Consider the following 26420-nt stretch of genomic DNA (forward strand, 5'->3'; position numbering starts at 1 on the left):
ACTGAGGTGAACAGCACCACCTGCCATCTCAGTGATGAGTTGTGAGCATTTACTAGATAAAGCTTATAAAGTACTTTGAAGATGAGAAGGGTTACACCCACGCTGTTTTATTGTTATATCTTACACTTGATTATATTCTTCCTAAAAGATCTCCACAGAGATCGGTGCACCCTTGAGTTTTAGTGGCTGGTTTCTGTGGTAGATTTTATATCTCAATAAAAAGACTATATAATGCTTTGATTGTTTGGGATGATTTTCCTAGACATCAAAGACATGATTTCTAAAACCTCTAAACCAGTTTCTTTTTGCTTCTCTTACATAAGCTAGGACACCACCCCTCCTCCAGGGATGCTATACATTAACCTATAGAGCTTTCTGGACCAACTGAAGATGAAGGATGGCTGGCTCTTCTCTCTTCTGTTGATTGCAGGAGATAATCCCTGACTCAAGGTGATAGGTCTATTATTAGTTTGAGTTATCTTAATTTTTCCCTAAATTATGAAGAATTTTCTTCCTCATTTCAGAACCTGAGGCACAGCTGAGAAGCAGTATGTTACTCATCACAAAAGGGCATAGATTCAAGACCTTTACACATATAAACCGAAGTTGTTCATTTTCCCAGATATTGTTTAACAATCTGAATATGTATGTGGCAATCTTTGTTTCCCAGATGTATATTAATTCTTGCATTTTTTTCTTTCAGTGAGTGCCAGTAAAAAGAAGAGGGAGCTAAAAGAATGCTTCTCTGTATGATGAAGAAGACAGGAGGGGTATGAAAACATTTGCAAAACCATTCCCAGATTCTCACATTCCCGGGGGCAAAAAGCAATGAAACTTTGGAGCAGACAGTCCCACGGAGGCCACCTAATTCCGAGCATTAACCAGAACCAACCCACACCTCAACTGCTCCCTCGTGTTCTGCCTGTGCTTCTCTTTCTGCCACTGTCAATTCAAATTCTTTGTGTTCCTGACACTGAACAATTTATCAGGAGAAAGACTTACCAGGGCCAACAAGCAAACATTAATAAAAATACTAATCATAAAATCATGCCTCTAGACATTGATTTGGCTTCAGGGAAAGAAAGGACGTCATCAGCAAGGACTTGTTCCTAGGTTGAATTATTTCAAAATGACTCTAGTTACACATCATAGTTGTCACCAAAGACTGGTTCCACTTAAATTGAAAAATGCAGAAGGCATAATGTTAGATTTCTAAATGACACAGAATTGAGAAGGGAAGTTAGTCTGGTAGATGGTACAATCTGGATTCTGGAATATCTCAACTGGCCATGGTGATGCGCTGAAACCAATGAGATGAAATCTACCAGGGAAAACAAAGGAAGCCTGCATTGATATTCAGAAAATGAACCACAAAGATACAAAATGGAGAGATCTACTTAAACTGAACTTTTTTTGGGAAAAGGGACTTGGTTGAATGACAATTCAGTTCAGGTTAATGTGACTGGGTTGACAAAAAAGCTAATGCATTACAGACTACATTATAAAGTTTATACTGTTCGTATCAACAGGTTTAATAATATAATTCATTCACCTGCTTTTTCATTCAATGGTCATGCAGGATATAGGAAGGGGTAAATGTCCAGCCTAAAGAACAGAGTCACCATGCAGCTTATGCTGTTGTAGGAATTCAGGATCTGTATTTCAGACTTTCACTTTTTTCCAAGAGGATTTTGAAATTTAGATTGTTAAGATAAAAAAATCCCAGTTTCCAAACACGTTGAATTTTTTAAAAATAGCTGTACCTAGCTGACTGACTTTCCATTTTTACCTCTGACTCAGACATATTGTCTGGATCTTAGGAGAAAGATGTCGGCTGGTGATAGATGTTTGGGTTTGTTGTTTTATAAATCATCTTATAAGTGGCAGTTCAATCAATGAAAGTGAACATAATCACGAGGAAGTGTATATAGAGCAGGAAGTTAAAGCTTTATGCCTGTTTTATTTTGGGGTAACTATATATATATATATATATATATATAGAATTGATTTTAATTTATCTACAGATCTTCCTTGAATTTCAATGGGGTTACATCCTGATAAACCCATCATAAAATGAAAATATCATTAAGCCAAAAATGCATTTAATACACCTAACCTATCAAAGATCACAGCTTAGACTAACTAGGCTATCTTAAATGTGCTCAGAACACATATGCTAGCCTACAGTTGGGCAAAATAATCTAACACAAAGCCTACTTTATAATCAAGTGTAGATTATCTCATGTAATTTATTAAATACCGTACTGAACGTGAAAAACAGAATGGTTGTATGTGGATGAGTATATTGGTTGTTTACCCTTGTGATCATGTGGCTGACTGGGAGCTGTGGCTCGCTGCCACTGCCCAGAATCACAAGAGAGTATCACACCACATATAGTTAGCCTAGGAAGAGATCAAAATTCTTAGTGTGGTTTCTACTCAATGTATATTGCTTTCGCTACATCCTAAAGTTGCAAAATCACGACGAAGCATCCTAAGGCAGGAACCGTCTGTAATGACTTTGTAGCTACACCACTTTGCATTCCTTTTTAGTTGTTGCTCTAAGGACTACTGTACGTATTATTAAATTTTTACATTCTGCATACAGTTAATATATCACTTCATGTGAAATACACAAACTTTGCAATTATATAGGTTCATTTATCCTATCCTTATGCTATAGTTGCTGTAAATATCATTACCTACATGCTTTACAAATCTCATAGTACAAGGTTGTCATTTTTCCTTTAGTCTTTTTAATTTACCCAAGTATTTACTATTTCTAGTGTTCTTCATTCCTTTCTGAAGAGAAACTTTGTATCAATTCCCATCAGTCTGAATAACTCCTTAAAGCATAGCTTGTAGTGCAGATTGTTGGCAATATATCCTTAATTTTTATTTAATTGAAAATGGCTTTATTCTGTCTTCATTCTTGAATATTATTTTCATTAGATATAGGCTTCTAACTTGAAAGTTTCTTTTTTTCTAAAGTCATTTCAACAGTATTGGTCCATTGCCTCTGTCTTCCACAGTTTCTGATGAGAACTTAGCAGTCATTTATACTATGGTTTCACTGTATCTAATGCATCATTTTTCTCTGACTGCTTTGAGAACTTTTTTGTCATCTTTGGCTTCCTTTACATTAACCATGATGGGCCTCACTATGATTTTCTCTGGCTCTTGACTGAGTTTGCTGAGCTTCTTGAATTTATAATTGTCTCAGCAAATTTGAGAAATTTTCAGGTATTACTACTTCAAATATTTCCTATAGCCTGTTCTCCCTCCTTTCTCTTCCTAGGATTCAAATTACATATGTGTTAGGACTTTTGATTGTGTCCCACAGGCAAATCTTTTTCCTCCCTCTTCTTCAGACTATAACTGTATTGATCTATCTTCAATTTCACTGGCTTTTTCTTGTCTCGTCTCCTAGTTGTTAACCCCATCCAGTTAATTTTTTACTTCAGGTATTGTAGTTTTCAAGTTTGCTTTGCTATTATTTACAGTTCCTGTTTTGCTTTTTTTCCCATTTATTACACATATATTTTCTTTATATTTTGGATTGTAGTTAAAATATTTACTTTAAAATCTTTGTCTGCTAATTCCAACGTCTGGGCTATCTTGAGGTCAAATTCCATTAAGTCTTTTCTCTTAGGTTTGTGTTATGATTTCTTCTTTCTTTGTATGTTTATTAAGTTTGCTTTGTATGTCTAGTAATAACTGGACATTGTGGGAAAATATACTTTATAGACACTGGATTCTGTTATATCCCTCCAAAAAGTATTCATTCTTTTGCTTTGAGCAGCAGCTGAAATCTATGCTTACTTCCTTTAGACTCAGCTGAACTATTTGGACTCTGCCCTGTGCATGCCTATTCAAAAGATCATTCAGAGATATAGACAGAATTTATACATAAAATCTTGCATATAATTGTCTGGCTGTCTCTTGTTTGATCTCCCTGAAATGCACCTGCTGGTTCTTCAAGCCTGTAAAACTACTGCTTCTTATCCAAGTCTTAATTGCCTGACTGGGACCTCCTGTCTGGCAAAAACAAAGCAAAACACTGTAAGAAGCAGAAGACATATCAGTGCCATTTCCTTCTTCCAAATACCCATTGCCTCTCAGTCTCTGCCTTCCTTTGGTATCTTTCCAATGTCTTTAGTAACTGATATATTTATATTTTGTCCAGAATTAATATTTGTTAACTGTGATACAGTTTGTATGACAGAAACTACTTTGTTATTACCAGAAGCAAAAATCCCAGATAAACAGAATGTGAAGTTGGGATAAACCTCTCAATTCAGGCCTGCTAGGCAAATTGACCACAACTGGGCTAACTGTTCACAGTGGTCATCTGGTCTAGGATTCCTTCTCTCTAGAGCTCAGACCACCAGATGCACTGTAACCTGCATTTAATCTTCTCAGCTAAACTGGTAGTACATAAACAACTAGCTTCCTAACTGAGTGTTGACCCCACATCTACTTTCTGCACTTCCATGGAAGTGATCTATATAAAAACAGATCATATCATATCACTGCCTACTTAAGAATTCTTCCATGGCTCCTATATTTGCCTAGAGAAGAAAACTCAAATTTCTTGGCAGGACTTGTAAGATAATATGAGACTTGAAATCCAAACATTTTGCCTTCTCTATATTTATTTTCTCACTCCTTTCCTACCCCCAACTCCCACCAAGCACACTGTGCTCTTAGGACCATCAAATCTTGCTGATCTATGATCACCTGCATTTCCACACTGCCACATACTTGCAGTTAACATCATCTTACCCTGCATTATTCATCTCTTTAGCCATTTGACGTTATATTTTATAATTACATGATAGATTTATCATATTACGTTACAGACATTATTTTATAATGTCTACTTAACATTATAATACAGATCTGTATTTTATTTATGCTTTTTATTATTACATGTCTTCCACATTGGAAGGGTCATGAGGCCAAAGACTTGGTTTGGTTCACAGTAAGCTCTCCACTATTCAGAGGAATGCGTGGCTTACAATAGGCATTTCCGTAAATATTTATTGGATGAATACTGCTCTTGTTGGCTAGGATTCCCTCTCACTATCTGCCCAAAGCCAGCTAACAAAGGCATTCTGAGAACCCAGCTCAATTTTTAGCTTCCCTTTGGAATTTCTTCTCAACATCCCCTCACCCATAAATGGTAAATTACTAAATTGTCATCCATTTTTCCGTATAATCCGTCTTCCTTATTTCCCTTTCTCTGCCTATTTCTGCCTATTTACCACTATGCCATAGTGTTAAAGCCAGATTACTCATGAATTGACTTGTAATCTCAATTCTCTGTGCAAGTCCTATTTCCCTTCAGAGTGACTGCCCTTCTGGCTTGGTCCTCCATCTGGAGAAAAGCCCTTTTGTTCCCATCCAGTCCATAGATAAGGTCAGAGACAAACTTGCGTACACCAATTCTGAATACATGTGATTTTTAAAATTATAAGTGAGATTTTTTGACATCTTGGGAAAACTGATATTTTGTTCTTAGTCTAGTAGCCTTAGGTATGAATTGAGAAATTTCAGGAAAAACTGCTAGGTGGTTTTAGGGCGCTAAATCAAAGCATTCTTTTGTATTTATTACTTTCTAATATTTGCAGGCCTCCTCAGGATTAAAACTCCACGCCTATTTTTTTTTTTTTATATGAGTTTCTGGTAAAATATGAATCAATGACTTGGAGATTAATTACATACATTCACTCATTCAGTAACCAAGGATTATCTTAGCATTTGGAGACTAAGCTCTCTTTAACTCAAATCTATAATGAATTGGAGTGAATAACATGGTGAGAGGTAAATTAACTCAGAGCACTCAGTGAACACGGAATAAGGTTTCTGTTTACCACTCAGAGAAAATATTTGTAAGTGTTGAATTGTGTTGAAAAAAATCTGTAAGTCTATGGTTACATCATCTTCATCATGAAAGAAGGTAAGAACCATCCTGTCTGTAGTCTCCTCTGAAATCTTTCAAGAAATAAAAATAGTAGGGTAGGGGGAGCTTTCAAAATGAAAGAAACCTCTCTATCCTATTGATCTATTTTCTAACTCTTGATAAGCCCTAGGAACCTGGATCGCTATTTCATCACTGCCCACAAGATGGGAGACAAATGCTCCCAGGAGAACAAGTACACAGTCCTCTTCTTGATGACTCTGGTAATGTAAGAGGTTTTGGAAAATGTATACATGTGCTTATGCACACAACAATGTACATATAAATCACAGACTTCCCCTGAAATGAAATGCTGAGGTCACGTGAGCATATTTCAGCCTTTAACTTAGACCCTTAGGCTGTATGCCCAGCTATGACACACAGCCCATGTTTATAAAGTCAAGTTAATTTCAGTTGTTAGTATCAGTTACCATCATTCCAGATTTAAAACCACCAGCCCAGGGCCCTTCTCTGAGTTCTTGCAGCCCCTGGTAGCCATACCAGGCATCTGGCACTTTTATGCACACCCCCTCATATTGTTCCTGGACCATCTATTTAAACAGGCCTTTTCTCTTCATTTTATTACAAATTCTTGAATCCAAGGATCATGTCTGATATTTCTCAGAATCCTCGTTAATGTCTAGTCCAGAAGCCTGTTCTAGCAAATGCTCCAAAAAAGTTGTTGATTGATTCAAAATGGATTTTCAATTTTATGAAAAATATTTTTAGAGTAAAGGAAATATTCACTTTCGTGTTTGGAAAATAAGATGATTATGTTTTTTTTAAAAAAAAGTGGAAATGGGGTAACATCTAATGGGCTGCAAATTTCCACATCAACACGTGATTTCAATATAAAATCCCAGCCCAACTTCAGGAGTAAAATAATAAGAGGCAAAATGGACAGAATATGACAGATTGGGTTTAGTATTATCACTTCTTCAAAATGTGTTTGCACCATAATCAGTAGGAAAAAAAAAAAATACATAGCTGGCAGTTTTCTTTGAGAGGAGGCATGTGTGTTTTCTCTCTTCCCTCTCTCTGTCCCTCTCCTCCCACCCCACCTTTTCCCCTTCTGAAACTGAGTCAGACCAGCCATATTTCCAGTTAGAAGTTGGCATTGGAGCTCAGCAGCTGTTCAGAAATGTCCAAGTGGACAGCAAATGGCGCTGATGGAGTTAACGGCAGTGACTCACTTGGGACATTTCACAGCAGGTCAGCTGAAACCATCCCTTGCTGTAAAGAGAATTTAGTCCTGCTGGGCAAGAGCCCAAGAAAACGCGCTCAGGCTGATAACAGCACAGAGCCTCTTAGTTGCCACTGGTTGATCTTGGTGTTCTCAGTTTTCACAAATTTTTTTTTTAAAGGTGAATTTTTTTCTAACGCAATCATGAGCTGTGATGGGAAGAACAGGCTGAGCAGCTGTCGGCTGTTTGAATTCACCGAGGGGAGGGTTGGTATCTGGAAATGCTCAACGCAACTTGTCTTGCAAGCTTTGACGATGACTTTCACATATAAAATTATGGGTCAGGAGCAGGAAGCTGAGTACTGTTCATGCCAGTAAGTCTAATTCGGCCGATGTAAGATTTGGGGGATTTCAGAAAGATTTCATTCATCTAGGAGTACTTTTCTACAAAATATTGTGATAGTTTAAAATTTACTCAACTGAGCAACAGTGAGCAACAGTAAAAACAAAGTCATCCAAACCAAAAAAAAAAAAAAAAAAAAAAAGAAAAATAGAGCATGCTTATATTTTGTGAACTTCTACAACATTTTCCTTAACACAGAAGGGAATGTATAAAAATATGGTTGAAGCTGCTGTGTGTTGCTGCATTATAAAATATGATAGAAAAGAATAATAAAGACCTGTTTGGAGAAAAAACATGATTACCTGAAATAATACCTCCTTGACACAAGACCTATTTTTATTTTTGTTTTTTTCCCAAATTATTTTTTAAAAACACTGTTAAGGCAAATATATTAGGTTTGTTCTTTATAAGTAGACATTTAACAGATAAGGAATAATGATTACTGATATTAATGGTCATTAGAACTAAACTTTATTTCTCTTAAATTCTGGCATGAAATCATGGTTTCCTCATTGAGATGAAATCTTGTTTCCACTTATTTGGTAGAAAAGTCTGATTTGGTGATTTGAATTCACTACAGTCAAGTTCCTTTTCGTGATTGGACCCAAAAGCTGGTTCTGATATTTTCAGACCAGGCTGAAGACAGAATTAAAAATGAATTAATTTTGTTTCCCAGGAACAGAATCTTTCCATTAAATAGAGTTTGGTAAAATAAATCACTATCAACCCGTGTAGCTTTCTAGGTACTTTAATGGACTGAACAATTTTCAGGTGCATAGTTTTACATGCATTAAACAATTTTTTTTCAGCTCAGCTCCTCGGCGAATACATATTCTAACTTCAAAGGAGAATAGTTGCTCACTGTATTTTTACGGAGGATTGTGGATGGGGGAGTTTCGTTACTTGCCCACTGCCTACCTCATGGTAATGCTTAATAAATATTGGTTGAATTAATTAATTTTGACCACAGGAACTGGAAGGATGGCAAGGAGTGTCATCTCTTCTTGGCGAAAGAGCAGATTAGTCATTTTGAGCAAGTAAAAGAGGAGATAGGATTTTAGCGTGATTTAAATCCAGATTAGTGGAGCCATTAGAAGGCAGGTGGCAGGGAGGGGATGGGAGAGCGGAGACAGTTGTAGGAATAAGTTTGTGTCGACCTGGGCTGAACTCCTTTCTTCACGTGGTATCAAAGGCCAAGCGAAAATGCCACCACAGGAAAAGTGAAAATGAAACAGGGCATCAGAGTATCGATGGGGTCGAGAGGGATGAGCATGGCTTCAGTGACAGAAACAGGTGCCTCAGAAGAATGTAGCGCTTTGCTTCTGTGGCTTCTGTCCTGTTATTAGTCTCCATCCTGGTGTCTTCCTTTCTCATCTCTCCTTCGCTTTCACCTGAAATGGGACGGCCGAAGAAGAAAGACTGGTTAAATGTGAGAAACTCTTCAGCGTTCTCCCAAGGGTGCCTGTTTTCTCTCCTTCCAGCCTGTTGATCTTTTAGATCCAATTCTGACCGCTAACTTTATCATCTTACGATGATGATCGCTAAATGGAGAATGGCGTTGCTTGTCACCGGCGAGAATGAATTGCTCCAGATATATACACATATATGAAGACATATTATTTTAATATTTAAAAAAATCAGTTCTATTTCTCTCTATACATCTATGAAAAATATGTATTATACATACACATGACGCATATATATAACATATCATATATAATTTTATAATATTTTATATCTATGGGGAGACAGAAAGATAAGAAAATAGACTGAAGTTTTTACCTCATAACTCTTCTGTGCATAGCTTTACTTTTTCTTCAGGCACATTTTTAAAGGCTCCTATTTGATATATGTCTTTAAAGATATTTAATTTGAGGTGAGTAATTTAACATCAAATAGTACCTGTTTTAATCCTACTGAGGGCAAATTGAACGATACTGTTCATCACGATGGAGTAGTAGCCACTGACTAGGTCTTTTTTGGAGTTACCAGACGGTTGAGAAGTCCCAGTTCCATATTAATGTGTAGAAAGGCTTATCTCTTGATAGAAAGATGATAGTTGGATAGACAGATAATAGATAGATGGATACAAACACACATGTGCTGGCACCACACATACACAAATACCAAAGGCAAAAAAATGACTCTGCTGTAGGGGATGTTTATAACAGGATATCCGTATGTTTATTTAAATTGTTTAAAAAACTGAACTTAGAGTCCTTCAGCTCCTTTTGTCTTGTTTTATTACCTTTTTTTTCACACAAAATGAGACCAGAATCTCCTACGTGGAAATCAGCTGGGCATTCATCACGTCTGTATCAAGTGTCTGAATTCACTTTACAGCAGCCCCTTTCTTCATGGCACTTCCGGTGTTTGGTAATGCAAACAAGCAGCACACTGTGTCATTGTCCTGGTAACACTCCTTACAAAAGCCAGGGAGGAATGAAAGTTCGAACTGGAGTTAATAGGACTTACTAATACAAGCCAAAAATAAATAAATAAATAATGGGTACCACTCCCTGATCTGGAGGGCCAGCTAATCTCGAGGTATGAAGCAATTCAGACTCCGTGACACACATCTCCCTCCCAGCATTTGCTGTCTCAAGAATGCCCTGCACTCGGCGTCACATGTTGTCTCATATGCAATCAGAATATTAAGCCACTTGTGAACTGACTTGTGAGATGTTTAGAACATGCTGGAAGAGTTCTCCTTTCCAATGCGAGAAGACAGTGAAATTATCCAACTCTTTAACTGAAAGGGGGGAATAATCTAATCTGATTTCAAGTCATTATTTCGGAAACTGTCCTTATTCACAAAATGTGGCCTTGCTACTATAATGTTCTTTCTCAAGACCTCAAAAGGAGTTTGGAGGGAAAAGGTCAAAGAGGTTAAATCAAGGCTGAAGGTAACTTGAAGGGTCGTTTCTGAGTGTATGCAGCCTACTTCACATTTTTAGTGTGAACAAGGTCTTTCTAGCTATTGTGGTGAACTTCAGTATCTACAGTCACCAATTTTACCAAATATCTGCTTCATCTTTCAGCACCGTGCCTCAACTGTGCCAGGAAAGCTCTTAAAAAGAGGCTCTGGCTGCCTTTGTGAAATGTAAGGAAGTAAGTTAATTTTTACAAAGGCAATCTGATCCACTAATTATTATTACTATTTTTTAACCAGACATGATTGGAGTTAGAGCTTGCCTAACTACCTGTCTTCAAGCCTAGTATAAATTATCTAGGGTCAGATGGCTCAAATCTGGAAATCCCCAGGGTTTGGAACCCCCCACCAAGAATGCTATACGTGGTGCAGGACAAAGCATTGGGGACCGTTGGGCAGAGGTTGTTGTTCCAAAGTCTACGCATCAATGAGCGTCATAAAATTAAGCTCCAGTGGTGTTTAGGACTTAGATAACCTAGTTAGGCTGTTCGTTATCAACACTGCTTAAACCAGAGAAGGTACAGCAGCAATTGTCACCCTGGCTCGAGTCTCGGTTCTGTCACTTACCAACTGTGATTTGTGGCAACACTGTCTGTCTTTAAATGCTGGCTTCATTTTCTAAGTGGAGGCCCTAGGGCTGTGGTTCAACTGGGTGACTCGGGGCATCCGAATCACCTGAGGGTCTTATTAATTTTTTTAATTGAAGTATACTCACATACAGTGTGTCAATTTCTGGTGTACAGCATAATGTTTCAGTCATACATATACATACATATATTCCTTTTCGTATTCTTTTCCATTACAGGTTACTATAAGATATTGAATAAAGTTCCCTGTGCTATACAGTATAAACTTGTTGTTTATATATTTTATATGTAGTCGTTAGTATCTGCAAATCTCAAACTCCCAGTTTATCCCTTCCCATCCCTGTTCCCCCTGGTAACCATAAGTTTTGTTTTCTATGTCCGTAACTGGGGGTCTCATGAAAACAAGGAGTTTCTGGTTCAGTAGGTCCAGAGTGGGGCCCAATGGTCTGCGTTTTTAGTAAGTTCCTAGGTAATGCTGGTGCTGCTGGTCTAGTGGTCACACTTTGAGAACCACTAACCTAGGGCAACTAACTTAATCTTTTTGTGGCTGAGTTTTCTTCCTTGTAACATGAGAATGATAATAATGCTCATGTCACAGTGTCGTTTTGAGAGTAAATAAACTAACCTTGGGGGTCTTAGAATTCTGTGCAGCAGGGTGTGTTAATTAAGCATGAGCCAATGTCACTGATGATAACAAAGCCTGAACATACTGTCCCCAGACTGTTTCAGGTTTACAGAAGCAGGCTAGCTTTACGCTGGAAAACCTTGTATCAAACATGCTATTAAGGAAAACTATCCAACAAGACTGAGTATGTAAGCTTAGGGGAAAAATGCTGTGCCTTTTAGATTTTTTAATGAAAGGACTTTTCCAACATAAAACCCCTTTGGGAACCAGAGACCCTTTGAAGGCTATGGAAACATACATGGCATTGTGACAGACCTCCTCCCACAGGGATGCTTACCCAAGCATGTCCGTGAACTTGTGTTTATGCAATGGCTGCTTTGGATGCCCAGGTGAGCGGCGCTGGTCTAAGAGCTGCCCGAGTCCGGGGGCGGTGGCTCTTGCAAGAAGCAGTCAGCTCTGCCTTTTCTTCATTATTTTTTGTCTTTTAAATTATGCAAAAATGATTTTCATGCTCTCTGATGACTTACCTCCAAGGAAGGCAGAATGAAAAAGAACTGTGCTCTGTAGTCAACCACCCCGTGTCCCGGGGCCAGCTCGGGGCCTTTTAGGCAGTGCTGGAACCTCGGGCAAGCCCTGGACCCTCTCTGAAGCTTAGATTCTTTGACTAAATGAAAGGGCTCCCATAGGTAATGTCAAATCCACTTCTCGACTAGATGGCGGCAGTCATCTTAGATGGTAAACACACTGCATGGCTTGAAAACAGAGCCTTCTTTCTCACACACAGTCTGTAATAAGCTTCTCTCCTATCACTGCTGAATTATCACACGTCTTTTTCCTATGATTGAACGCATATGAACTTAGAATATATAGACTCAAAGTGGCCTCTTTTTCGTAGATCCCCTAAAATGTTCATCTTGACACTTTGCTTTTTCTGCCTGAGCCAGTTGGGGGCATCTCAGGTTCGTCCTCACCTGGACCATCAGCATATTCTCTCTCACCTCCAGACCTTCACCTACTCCCCACCCCCTGCCCTCACCTGCAACACTCTCCTCCTGACTTTCCCTGCTTTCTAGCAGCTCTCGCCATCCCTCAGTGCCCCTCTCTGGCCTCCCCAGTCTGGCTTTGTCTCATCCTCCAGGTTACAGCTTAGATTTACTTCCTCTGAGAAGCCAGGATTGAGCTAGTGCCCCTCCCCCACCCTATATAGCACCACAGCCCTCAACCCCTTTATCTCACGCTCCTTGACCTATGACTTTGGAATCAGACACACATGCACTTGCATCTTAGTTCCGTTACTTACTGACTGTATGCCTTTGAGCAATTTGCTTTGCTGAACCCCAGATTCTTAACCCACAGAAAAAGCCAATGAATGCAACTTCCTCATTGGGCTGCCACGAGGATTAAGTGAAAAAGCACACAGCACCCAGTTCAGTGGCTGTAAATGGCGGCTTCCATTGTAACCAGTTCATCATCATTATTAGATAGTCTTTCTTCACTGTAGGATAGCTAAAGTCAACATTTGAAAAGCCTTGGATCATGGTCAAATTATGGTTGAAACCCTGGATATGAAATTGATTGAAAAGAGGCTCCATATCCTTTACGTTAATAGTTAACTCTCTCATGCTTCAGAGTCAGCTGGGGGTCAAATCCTGCCTTCTCCCTCGGTCCCTGAGAGTCAGTCAACTGGTCTGGGGCAAAGGATAGCCTTGTTATCTAAAAAGACTCTCAGATGATTCTAGAGAGCAGCAAGATTGGGAGCCACTGCTTAAGGTGACCCACCAGCACACAGACCAAGGGCTACGCTTTGCTGGAAGCCTGACCTGCATCGTAGAATGCATACCTGTCTCTTTTATTTAGAAGTGGACCATAGTGGTGCTTTGAGAAAAGTTGGGATGTAGGGCTGTGGACAGACCATAATCTTGACCAACACTCTTGTACAGGTACACAGCTGGGAACTCCACCTCACAAAATATGGGAAAAGTTATCTTGGTCTGGAATTTTGTAGTGGCAAAAGTTTTCAAGTGGCCATCTCAGTCATAAAAGTGGCCAAGAAGAGACTGCATATGCTTACATAAATCTGAAATCAGCTATAAATCATACACTCATGTAGTATGACGATTTGAGTGATTGACCAAGGTTAGCTTCAATCTCCATTCCACGCTGAAAATCGTCAGCCCAATACGATGACTTTTTGTTTCGGCATGACTGATGCTGAGCTGATGGTTCTGAGCCTAATTAGCCAACTGGTTGAGCCACTTTGCAAGGATGGTTCCAGTTCTTCATAATACAGCCGAAGCCTCGAAGTAGTGCAGAGTAGCTGCCTTCCTGTTGGTTATGGCATCTTACGGCTATATCAGGTTGGTTAAATGCGTTTGATTTGCCTATGGTACCTGGCTTAATATTAGAACTTAATCCGCCAAAAGACAGCTCCAATCCACTGTGAATTTGGTAGCAGCAGTGAGATACAGGGTTTGGGGCAACGTAAGAAGCTGGGGATGGTTATCACACTTGTATCAAATATCCATAGATCGTCCCAAAGCTAACAGGAGGGCGTGAGTTCTGTAATAAGCCAAACATCACTCTCCATTTTTGTTCATGAATACTGGACCAGAATTTAACACAAACAGCAGTGGACTAAAATCTTACTCTAGTATAAAAATTTTATTCTCTCAGATTCACTATTCAAGTTATGTGTATCATCATATGTAAAGTTCAGGCGTAAGAATAAAATCAATGTAAACAAAGATACATCTTTTAGGAAGAAATAGAAAATATTTCATAAAATATTTCACTTAACTGTAACAGACAAATAAGGCTTATTGTCACCTGAACAGTCATTCTGACACCTTGGTAATAATGGCAAGGCAAGTAATAGCTAGCCCTCACAAACTGTCATATAGTGGATTATGACAAGAAGTGAATTTCGACCAGGTGTTTCCCTCTTTTTGTGCAGCTTTTCTTAGAGAAGTGGCCCATCAGAAAACACCATCGCTCAGTCCGGTTTCCTGTGGTAGAATCGTTCCCCATCCCAGCAGTTCAAGACTCTTAAGACGAAGAGGGCTCAGGAACTCTTGCACGACAAGTAGAGTGTGCCAGCCCAGGGTGCTAGGCACCCTGGAGGTCGTGGGCAAAATTGCAGATGGAGGACATGGCTCAGTGGTGATCAGGAAAGTGGCTCAGGAAGGAGAGCATCATTAGTCCTCTGGGCGTCTCTGCAGCTTTGAAGCTGAACCATTTCCATGAACCGTGACCAGAACTTCGCCTAGGCTGAAGGCTGTCTGAGAAAAGACCGGTACGTTGCTTTCTAAAATGCAGGTTTCTGTAGACAGATGAGGTTAAAGTCAGTTATCCCTTAAACACCGGTCTTTCATGTGGTGCTGTCCCCAACTTCTCTTCTTTTCACTCTATAGATCTTTCCTAGTTGATCTCACCTAAAATCATGACCACACCTCCCCTTCAAATGCATAGAGACTTTCCCCCATCCGACCCAGGACCTCCAGGTTCCCTGGTCACCTTAAGTCAGTCTGTCTAAAACAGGCTTTCTCGTGTCACTCCTGTGCCCTGGCTGGTCCTCCTTTGCCCTTACTCCCTCCACCTACAGCACACTGCTGCCCTCCCCATCACTGCCTTCTCACTTGCCTCTACCTAGATCGTTTTCCCCAAGACATCCTCTGATGTCACTTCCACAGTAAGCCCTTTCTGGACCACTTTGCTTTATTGCTCAACATCACCTTCTCGACCCCCAGCATTTCTGCTCCCACACATCCTGCTTTGCATTTCCCTTGAGCAATAGTTTAGTAAATGGAAATATTCCTTCCCCCGGGGCCGGGGGGGGGGAATATCTGCATCCTAATCATTGGAATGAGTTATGTCATATGGAAGAGACTTAGCAGATGGGACTAAATTAAGGATTTGGAGCCAGAGAGATTAGCCTGGATTATCTAGCTGGGCCCTTAATGTAATCACAAGTATCCTTATGAGAGGGAAAGCAGAGGGACATTTCATACAGACAGAAGAGAAGATGGTGATGTGCCCCTGGAGGCGGAGATGGGAGGAATGCAACTACAAGCCAAGGAGCGCCGGCAGCCGCCAGAAACTTGAAGACACGAGGAATGAATTCTCCCCCAGAGACTCTAGTGGCAGCATGGCCATGCTGACACCTTGATTTTGTCCCAGTGATACTGATTTGGGACTTGGGGCCTTCAGAATGGCATGAGAATCCATGTCTGATACACGCTGTCCTGTATGTGGCCTTTTTGTTACAGTGGCCAAAGGTAACACATGCATAGTAATTGTAATCTCTCATCACACTGTAAGAATTGCTTCTTCATTATGTTTCTGGTAAGTATTGTTGGTCCCTCTTCACTAAAATAAAAGTTCCAGGAAGTGCAGATTTTTGTTTGTTTTGTGTCTGATGTATCTCAGGTGCCTAGAACCTGCATACAACAGCACCAAAATATTTACTAGGTAAATGGTGAATGAGTTGTCTCCACCTGCCTACACCCTCCCATCTTCCCAACCTTCACAAACCTGTTTCCTCCTAAACTCCCTGTTTTGTGAATGGCATTCCCATCTCTTCATGGTCCTCAAATCCTCCCTCTCCCTCATCCTCTACATCCAGCAGTGGCTGCATCCTGATCACGCAACCTCTTAACTGTCTCTCTGCTCTTTTCTCCTCCAGGCAAGGTTCTCAGCCATGGCCTGGGTTCAGTCACTTACCATTTCTCTCCTGGGTTGCAGTAGACTCTTCAATATTCATGGCTATCTCCACCCTCCGTTCCACTGCCTGCTGCTTTATCTGGACTCCTGCTCTCCTCCCCTGCCTCCTGACCCTCCACAGCATGCAACTGTATTCCTGCAAGACTGAGCACCAGAGAACCCTTGCAGCCCTGCTCTTCCTCCCCTGTGAGCCTTGGGTGCACGTGCTGGTCCCGCTGTCTACGTTCAGACTCAGGCATCAGGAACGCCCCGGTGCCAACGCTGGCTCCGACGTTCACTCAGCTATCAAAGGAGTGCAGTGATATTACTCACATCACAGATTTGCTGTGAGGGCTAAAGAAACCAGTGTGTGCTGTGGTTAACTGATAACAAAAATGTTCCCAGTTTTCTGCCCTCTTGTGTCCATGTTCCTTTACATTGTGCCTTGTAGTTTTTTCCCATCAAAAGGTGGACTCTGTGTTCCCTTGAAACTTTTCCTGTTCGATCCCCTTGAATCCCCTGTGTCTTGCTCTGTCCTGTTGACGACAGCAGAAGCAGTGCCGTGCCGGGCTGCTGTCTCCCAGGGGACCCTGCCACCTCCACGTGGACAAGCTTGGGCTAGCCTGCTGGAGGATGGAGTCCACGAGGGAGACTGAGGCAGCCCAGCCTGTAGCCAGCTGACCCCCAACATCTGAAGACTCACAGCGTAGGTCCACAGAGCTCTGCTGAAATCTCCTTTGACCACTGCCGCACCAGTCCGGCTCACTGAAGGAGAGCCATCTGGATGACCCACGGTCTGATGAGTATGAACGAGTACTTATCATTTCCAGCCACTAAGTTTCAGAGTGTCACGCAGCAGCAGGTAACTGATACACGGGCAAGGAGCAAACGTCAGCTTTTCTCGTTAATTCGTATTAAGACAGAATGTTCCCATTCCAACAAGGATTTTCCGTCTCCTCCAAGAGATTATCACTCTAATGTCCCAAATCACTCTGTGGCATAACATGCTCTCTCTCATGTCTATTGTTTGGCTTATGACCTTGGCATTGATACTGTTTGTATATTACTTATACGTGAGGCAGTGTGTTGTAACACCCGACGCCATGGGCTCAGGAGCCAGGCTGCGTGGGACTGTACTCTGACTTCACCATTGATTACTGCATGCCCTTGGCAAGCTCTTTGTGTACTTGTGTTTCAGTTTTCCCATCAATAAGATGGGGATGATAATAACGCAACTGCTTCCCAGAATTGCTGGAGAATCAACTAAATTGATGTCTTACAAATGTCTAGGTGTGTACACTTTGCTCAGTAAATGGGGAAGGAGGAGAAGTCTGTTTCTCTCATGGAGACAGATCATCAAGGACCCTCACCCCATCTCTTGGTCTTTAACTTAATCAAAGCTACAGAGTCCTTTTTACCATGTTTTAAGATAAGGTGTTTACTTATTTATAGATTCAAGTGATTAGGACGTGGAAATATTTGAGGGGCCATTGTTCTGCACAAGAGATAACAACATTGGTCAAATCTCCAAGCATAACCACAGGATCCCCAGGGAAGGGACTGGAAGAACTCTTGAAAACCATTCTGTCCAACTATTTTGGGGGAACTATTTATGTCAAAGCGACATGAATGGAGTCCCTCGGAGTTGTGTGAACTCAGCAAGGCTACCAGAAGTAGAAGCAGTAACTCAGAAATGGCTTGTCTGGTCTTCCACAGCGTGATCTTAAGCTTCAGTTTTGAATTTGTAGCTCTTAAAATAAGCTCTCTTTTTAAATTTTTTTGGTAATGCTGATTAAGATTCTACTCTATTTCATAAATCCTTCTAAGCTCTGCCTTTCTGAAAGGAAAGGTCGATTTAATCAGGTGCAGTGCTGGTTCTCAAACCGTGTTCCAAGAAAGTACTTCAGAATTTTCATATTTAGTGCAATTTCATGTCAAAATATTTCAAACATGTAAAACTCTATAATAAACATGAGTTTTCAGATATGTTACCTGTTGATCTTGACACACTTATTATTACTTTACTAAGTGATGTTCACTGGTTTGGGGCTGATCTCAGACTGAAGTGTCTCCAGACATCTTGGTTTGATGGGAAAGGGTCCTGACTCTAGAAAGTAGATTGTTGTCTGTTTTTGCTTTTTTTTCAAAAAGGGAGAAGGAGAGACAAATGATTTTTCCTGGCTATTCCTGTGTCATGAGTCAAATTTTTTTTTTCAGTATTGTGCAATAAAACAGTATCAACCAAAAAAGAGGAAATAAATAATAATATTACCAGCAAACACGGATGAGGTATTTAATACATGCCAGGAACTGCTGTAAACATTTCGCTCATGCACAAATATCAATTTGTATAAACTTTACAATAATCCTATCTGAAAGGTACTGTTCTGCAGATGAAGAAAAAAAGGTATGGGGACATTAAGTGGTTTTCCTCCTCACTTAATCTCCCCAAACCTTAATCTTAATCAAACAGCTGACAAATGTCAGAGACCACGAGGCTCTACCTTGCTTTTACCAGTGACAATGCTTAGTTATAATTCTGTTTATCAGAGCAGCCCGCATCGTTCTCACAAATTGCCCTTGTGGTAGTAAATAGAGTTGCTTAGGATTGAAGGAGGGTAAGGAAATATTCTTGTTTCTCCTGAGCAGAGTAAGAGACACAAATAGGAGTCAGGTCTATGACGATGGAAGTGTAGCATCATTCATTACTGATGGGCAAAAGCTTGGTTGAGGGAGGAAGCTGAAGTTTGTTGCTATAACAAACAGCCTAATACTGTCTGCCTGTATTGGATTCTTAACCCTGAACCCCAAAACTGGATTGATCCAGCCATTGTAGAAGGCCTGGGGGCAGCCAGGGGCAGAACTTGTCTGTTGGTCTAAGCTGATGACAAGGCAAGGAGCAGGATGAGGCCCGTCACACCTGCCAGCATCATCTCCTCCATCTCCCAACCTCACCCACTGAATCTGAAGGAGGTTGCAAGACACGCTTAGAAGGGAGCCTATAGGGATATCTGCATATGTTTTCAAAAAAATGGAAGGGGAAGAAGAATCCTCCAAACAATTTCAAACCAAGACCCACTAAATACAGGCTGAGCAATTTAAAACCCTACTTGGATGTCGTATGTATCAGAGCTCGGGGTGACATTTTTGTTCAAAAGAAAAATATGGTTCCACTGCTTAATGCATGTGTAAGCCGTTCTTCTGAAAAGATGCAAATAAGTTACATCCTATTTTAAATGCTCACTTTACCTTTCCCAAAGGATCATTTCAAAATTTTAAGAAAACCTAGTTCTTTTCGGGAAACAAAACTACACTGATTGACTCAAGGCATCATCCTCAGAATCTGACTTTCTGCCTGATCTTTTTTCTCAGCCCATTGTATTGTCTCTATTTCCAGGGCCAAGTGGTAACTGATACATATTTATGTTCTTCATAAATATTGGAACTGCAAATGAGAGATGAGGAGGATTGCCTAGTGCCAGAAAATTACATAAGTCCAAGACTAGGTTTTCCCATTCTTTGAGACTGAACGACACAGTCAGTGGTTGTGAAACTCAGCTGCCTCAGAGAATCATTTAGGCTGCTTTTTTTAATTAGTAAGAAAGTCTGGGGCCCAGCCCAGACTCACCTAATAATCAGAATCTCTGGAGGTGGGGCCTACAAATCTATCATTTCAAATGTTACTAAAAATCAAATGAAAAGTAAATTTGCATAAAAGACATAAAGACAAAATCAAACGCTTTTTTTTTTTTTAAAGTTTCTAGAATTAAAAGAAAAATCACTAAGATTAAAACAGCCTAAAGCAGTTTATCAAAACCTCTGTGTTCTGGAGGCAACAAAAGCAATGAAGGCAAACAAAATTTAAGCAAAGACAGAGTGCCCTGCAGGTGCCCAGCTGAGTTTCTACCTTGGTCCATCCAAGCTTGGAGTTGCTGGCCTGAGGGAAGAGGCCACGGTCAAATGCAAGCCAGAAAGGGCATAGTCAGCTGATTCTCTTGCCAGGCCACCCACTGGCAAAGTCCTGGGTTAAGAAGCCACTCGTGTTCCTCTCTTAAACTCCTGTCACCGAAAAGCATCTATTATCTGCTCTCAGATATCCAGCCTCATCCTGAGGTGAACAAACAGGGGTTTCAGTCCTTTATGTCTGTGTCCTGAGGAGACACGAGCTAGGCACTGGGGTTTCCTAGATACAGTCTGAGTGCTTCCAGAACTGAGAATACAGTGAATGATTTTACCCAACTGGAGAGGAAAAGGATATGGACTTGAAAAGAAAATCCTTGCAAAGCCACCTGTAGACATACAGGTGACAACATGCAGTGTATCTATTCGGCACCAAGGGGACCAGGGATATTTCATCAATCCAGACCTTCTGTAAGATCACATGTGCATTTCCAGTTAGTCGAGAATGAGTGCACTGAATTATTTGAGGAGCAAATTACTGTCTTTTGATGAATCAGAAGGCATATGTGCTTCTAAGCCATCAGTAGGGCAATCATTCGTGTTACAGCAGTGATGTTCTGACAAGCTTATTAATATCTAGCAGATTGATCTAATTAACATATTAATCTAATTAATAGACTGACAAAATATACTTTATCAGCATATGATCTACAGTTTACATATTCTAACTATGTGCTGTTGGATATATTGCGTAAAATATTTTAAATCAATGCATTCATTAATAAATTGAATCCTGTCTCCAGTGCAGTAGAGTAAGGCAAGGAATAAACCCCAGATGAACCCAGCAGATCCTGGGAGGGGCTTGAGAAGGAAGAAGGATGTTTAGAGAATCTCAGGGGAACAGTCCCTTGATAATGATCTTATTTTCTGTGTCCCAAACGTCAGTCTTTCAATGTGAATGACTCACTGGCACTCTGAGCAAACCAAAAACAAGTTTTTGGGGTTCGATGATTGATATATTGGGCACACTGGGTGAGCCCTTTGATGATCTGCAGAAAGTTAAGGGCAACCTGTCCTTAGATTTTTGGTAAGTTAGTTTCTGCTCACGTGGATCTAGATTTTTGGCAAATCTTCTTCAATTCACCCCAGCCAAAATCTTATGTGTTTGTTGAGTGGAAATATACCCTGAGTCAGCTAATTATTGCGTGTTGTTGTAGCAAGTAGCACACCCAGGCTAAATTTGGAAAGGTAGGAGCTTCCCACATGTTTGTGCCCAAACCGAGAACTAGAATCTATTTTCCTCAAAATGAAAATATCTTTACTGTTTTCTCAGATTGCAAAAATAATAGTGTGACTTAGAAAATCCCCAATGATACATACAATACGTAGAAGAAAAAAATCTCCTGAACCAGTGGTACTTAGAGATGAGTAGCTAAACACTCGGTAAATACGTGTCTAGATAAATCTCTAGGCATATACAACTTTAAGTAAAAGCAATCCTGTGGCTTGACTTGCTTTGTTATTTAACAATATTGTAGTCCCCTTCCTATGTTAATATGCATGTATTTACACCATAGTTTTTGATAACTTCCTGGTGTTCCATTATCTGGCTATACCAGAATTTTAACTATCTCCCAATTATTAACGATGTTGTCTTCAATGTTATTAACTGTTTTAATAGTCATCCTTACATATACACATTTGTGAATATATCTGCTTGTCTACTTAAGATCAATTCTTAAAAATAGACATATCCATTTTCAAGGCTTTGGTTTCTATTATCAAATTGCCCTCCTCCAGACAGCTCATCCCAATTTACTCCTCCTCTATCAGTGTTTGAAAAACCAGGTGAATAGTGTTTATAAAAATCAGGAATAGCCCACTTAAGTTGGGTGTTATTTTATCAACTGAGAATTATTTAGTGCTAGCCTTCATGAAATTAACAAACTGTTTTCATTGAATTTGAACTTTAGAACGAGATCTACATATCTTCCACTATCTCTGAGGAGCATAGTGCCCCAAGGGTGGGCTTTAATTCATCCTCACTGAGAAGCTGACCCTCTCCTTATGTGGTCTGGCCAAGAGAAGAAGAGACTCCCCACTGTGGTCCCACCTGCATCTTGCCTGCTCCGCCCTGAGGTTCCTCCTTCTTGATTCCAGCTTCTACTTCTGGCCACCCGTGGCTCCCTATCTTTGTGTGTCAGCCATGGGAGCCTTCCTTCCCGGCCAAGATCCCTCCACCAATCTTCTGACATCTACTGTCTTTGTGGCCAGGATTCTGAGAGAGTCTAAAGCTGCAATGACTGAAAAAGATCTCTTCTCGTTTGAAGTTCCACCCAGACACAAAGCCTCCATGTGCATAGAACTGTGGTTCATCCTTGGCAATTCTTTAAGTATCCATCATGTGTATAAAATTGGGGTACACTTTACTGTAACACCTCTTACAGCTACATGTTCCTCCAAACATTTATTGCAGCAACCATCCAACACAGCTATGACCTGACAGCATCTTGCCTCAGCTGCACTGTCGGGGCTAGCTCAGTAATGTACTTTTTTTGGACATTTCTTCCTCCCATTTCCCTCTATCCAGTCTCCCACTCCTGTTTCTTGGGATCTTTCTCCCCCCAAAACTACACACAAACCCTTGTCTCAGGCTCTGCTTTCTGGGAGAACCAAGACTAAGATCCTTCCCAGCATTAAGACTTGCAATGAAGTGAAGCAGTTTTAATTAGTAGCAAACATCTCCCTCTCAAGTAACTGTTAACATAAGATGAATCCAAACAGCTCTACTTAAACTTAAAAAGTTGGCACTGACTTGCCATTAAGGCAACAGATGTTCCAGAGTTAAGAGCCCAAGGCTCTACTGAGAAACTCAAAGGCAAAACTGGACCAATAGTTATAATTCAATTTTGAGAAAATAGGAGTGGAATGATACATTCTAAAGTTATTTCAGTGACCCTACACTGAAGAAGTTTGTGTCCTAGAATACACAACAGCAGGCTGCATTATCTACATATAAATAATAGCTCACTTCAATTAGCTACCTTATCTAAGTAAATTTGAATCCTTTATACTTTGTTAGAAAGTAAAATTTTATTAAAAGATTGTTGTTTATACTCTTCTTTTCAAGACACTTTCCCAAAAAAAGAAGATGTTTCTTTTTTACAGACAGAGAGGGACAGTCTTGAATGAAACTTCTCCAAAATAGAGACCCAAAATGCAAATGAGAATACCTATTTCCTCAATGAATCATTGCTGTGCTAGTCCAAAAAAAAAAGGCTTGCAACTGAGAAAATGTAGTTTAAGTTTCTGTGACAAATTCTACTCACCGTAGTATCCAAAGAATAGGAAGAGAGACATAGGTCAATGTGTTCACCGCCATCTTTGTGCCATCTGCAGTCATTTTTTTGAAGCCCTTTTTATAGGCAACAGAGAATTCCTTTTCCCTCCAATTTAGATGTCACTCTTTTAATACTTGTCAACTCTAATCCATATTAGATATCTAAAACCTCTTGAATCCAAAACATTTCTAGAACTGTCTAGAACAGGCAAATCCACAGAGTCTGAAAATAGATTAGCCATTGCTGGGCACTCGGGGCAGGGAGGAATGGGGAGTAACAGCTAATGGGTAAAAGGTTTCTTTTTGGGGGTAATGAAAACATTCTAGAATTAGGCAGTTGGAGGTGATCACACAACTCTGTGACTATACTAAAACCACTGAATTGTACAACTGGAAAAGGTGAATTTATTGTGTGTGAACTCTATCTCAATTAAAAAAACCCCTCAAAACTTAAAAACAAAAAACACTTTCTAGCAGTAGTTGATATTTTTTTTTCCTGGGAAAACCTTTTCCAGCACTTGTGTTTGCTCTTTTCTATTTATTTATTTATTTTTAATTGAAGTAGAGCTGATGAACAATATTCTACAAGGTACAGGTGTACAATGTAGTGATTCACAGTTTTTAAAGGTCATTCTCCACTTACAGTTATTGTAAAATGTTGGCTGTCTTCCCCGTGTCGTACAGTACATCCTTGCAGCTTGTTTTATACACAGTAGTTTGTACCTCTTAGTCCCCTCCCGCTATGTTACCCCTCCCCCATCCCTGTCGCCACTGGTCACCACTGGTCACCACTCTTTTTCTTCTGCCGGAGAAAGGAAGGAGCAGCAGCAGGCTCCCACCTGACTTCCCTGATGGTCGCGGTCAATTTTGGCCCGTGGCTCTGTTATGTTACGGGAGAGCAGAGCATCCTTTTGACCCCGAGTCTGAAGTTTAACCCCCGTGATCCTGCCCAGTTGGATACCTCCATGGTACACTGCACATTTTATCAGTCTGACTGCCAGGAAGCTTGACCACATTATTCCCTTGATCAGGACTGTCGATCCTGCGCTGTCAGAGATGGCGGGGCGGCAAAGAGGACAGCGGTACCAGTCGCTGGGACCCAACCCCTCCCGTGAGCCGCCGCGCACCAGAGCCACAAGTTAACGGTCCGCAGAGGAATCGCGGAGGCTTGGCTTTCAAATCACAAGGAAAAAAACAATCCCTATTGGCAGCTGAAGACACAGCCCCTCTGGGGACCAATTATTCCATTTTGCGCTGTCCGTACCGCGGCAGGCTGCTGCCAGCCCCCCTGGGAGCCGCTCTGCTGGGCTTCCCTATCCGAGGCCAGGCTGGTGCCCCAGACACAAGTTGTTCTTCATGTCAAAACTGCCGCTAATGACACAATTAAGTAACTGGGGACTACAGAGAAGCTCTTAATTAGGTAAATAGGGCTCTCTGAGAAATGATTGCCCAGTTTTAGGCTAGCCATTGCTGTCAGATTGCTAAAAGATGCACACTCTGTGAAAAAGCGAAGCAGCATTTTAAAGACCCAAATTCTCCCTGACTGTTTCTTCCTATTTAGTAGTAGAGGATACTTAGCATGTTATTAGAAAGAGCATGGGCTGCTGAATCTTAAGAATTTACACCCTTTAGTTTTGCAAAAGGAAAAGAATTGCGTGGGGAGGAAAGAATTACTTAACCTTCTCCCAGGTACCGAACAGTTTGACTGTATGTGACCATCTTTTGGAATCTCTAAACAACTGGTACCATCTTACATGGACCAAACTAAATTCACACACATTTCAATTCATTTCTTTTTTTTTTTTTTTTAACATTTTTTATTGATTTATAATAATTTTACAATGTTGTGTCAAATTCCAGTGTAGAGCACAATTTTTCAGTTATACATGAACATATATATATATTCATTGTCACATTTTTTTCTTTGTGAGCTACCATAAGACCTTGTATATATTTCCCTGTGCTATACAGTATAATCTTGTTTATCTATTCTACAATTTTGAAATCCCGTCTATCTCTTCCCTCCCCCTATCCCCTTGGCAACCATAAGTTTGTATTCTATGTCTGTGAGTCTATTTCTGTTATGTATTTATGCTTTATTTTTTTGTTTTGTTTTGTTTTGTTTTTAGATTCCACATATGAGCAATCTCATATGGCATTTTTCTTTCTCTTTCTGGCTACTTCACTTAGAATGACATTCTCCAGGAGCATCCATGTTGCTGCAAATGGTGTTATGTTGTCGTTTTTATGGCTGAGTAGTATTCCACTGTATAAATATACCACATCTTCTTTATCCAGTCACATGTTGATGGACATTTAGGCTGTTTCCATGTCTTGGCTATTGCAAATAATGCTGCTATGAACATTGGGGTGCAGGTGTCACAATTAATTTCTTGTTTAGAACCTCCTGGCCCCTCTTGCCCTCCCCATGAATCATATGCTTCAATATTTTTTTCTAATCATTCTTATTTATATTGTTTTTCATATCAGGTTATATTTAAGGCTGTTGAAGATTAGCAGCAAACTTTTTTTTTGTTTTTACCACCCATTGACTATATTTTTATGAGCTCCATTTTAGCCAGGAAGCTGGAAGGGCCACATCCCCCTGGCAGATCTGAATGTGATTTTGCAAAGTAGTTCTCACACTCCCTTCCTCTCATACTGTTTGGATTTTGGTGTTGTTTTATATACTTTTAATAAGGAAACCACTTGTCTCATTAAGAATCTGAGTCAATGCTTTTTAAAGACTCTCCTGCTATTTAATGTTTTCTTTCTTTGATAAACAAACCT

The 26420-nt window shown here is 40.3% G+C and overlaps 1 long non-coding RNA gene across 1 annotated transcript; it reads right to left on the bottom strand.

Annotated features, from left to right (window-relative positions):
* Window positions 1–11170: 11170 nt before the first annotated feature.
* LOC116665368 lies at window positions 11171–24388 on the bottom strand. Its single transcript, XR_004322042.1, has 3 exons — window positions 24224–24388; window positions 21398–21403; window positions 11171–11190 (listed from the first exon to the last, which is right to left on the bottom strand). It is a non-coding gene; the product is annotated as an uncharacterized LOC116665368 (long non-coding RNA).
* Between the last annotated feature and the right edge of the window lie 2032 nt (window positions 24389–26420).

This window comes from Camelus ferus, chromosome 1 (assembly GCF_009834535.1).
Source record: "Camelus ferus isolate YT-003-E chromosome 1, BCGSAC_Cfer_1.0, whole genome shotgun sequence".
NCBI lineage: Eukaryota > Metazoa > Chordata > Mammalia > Artiodactyla > Camelidae > Camelus > Camelus ferus.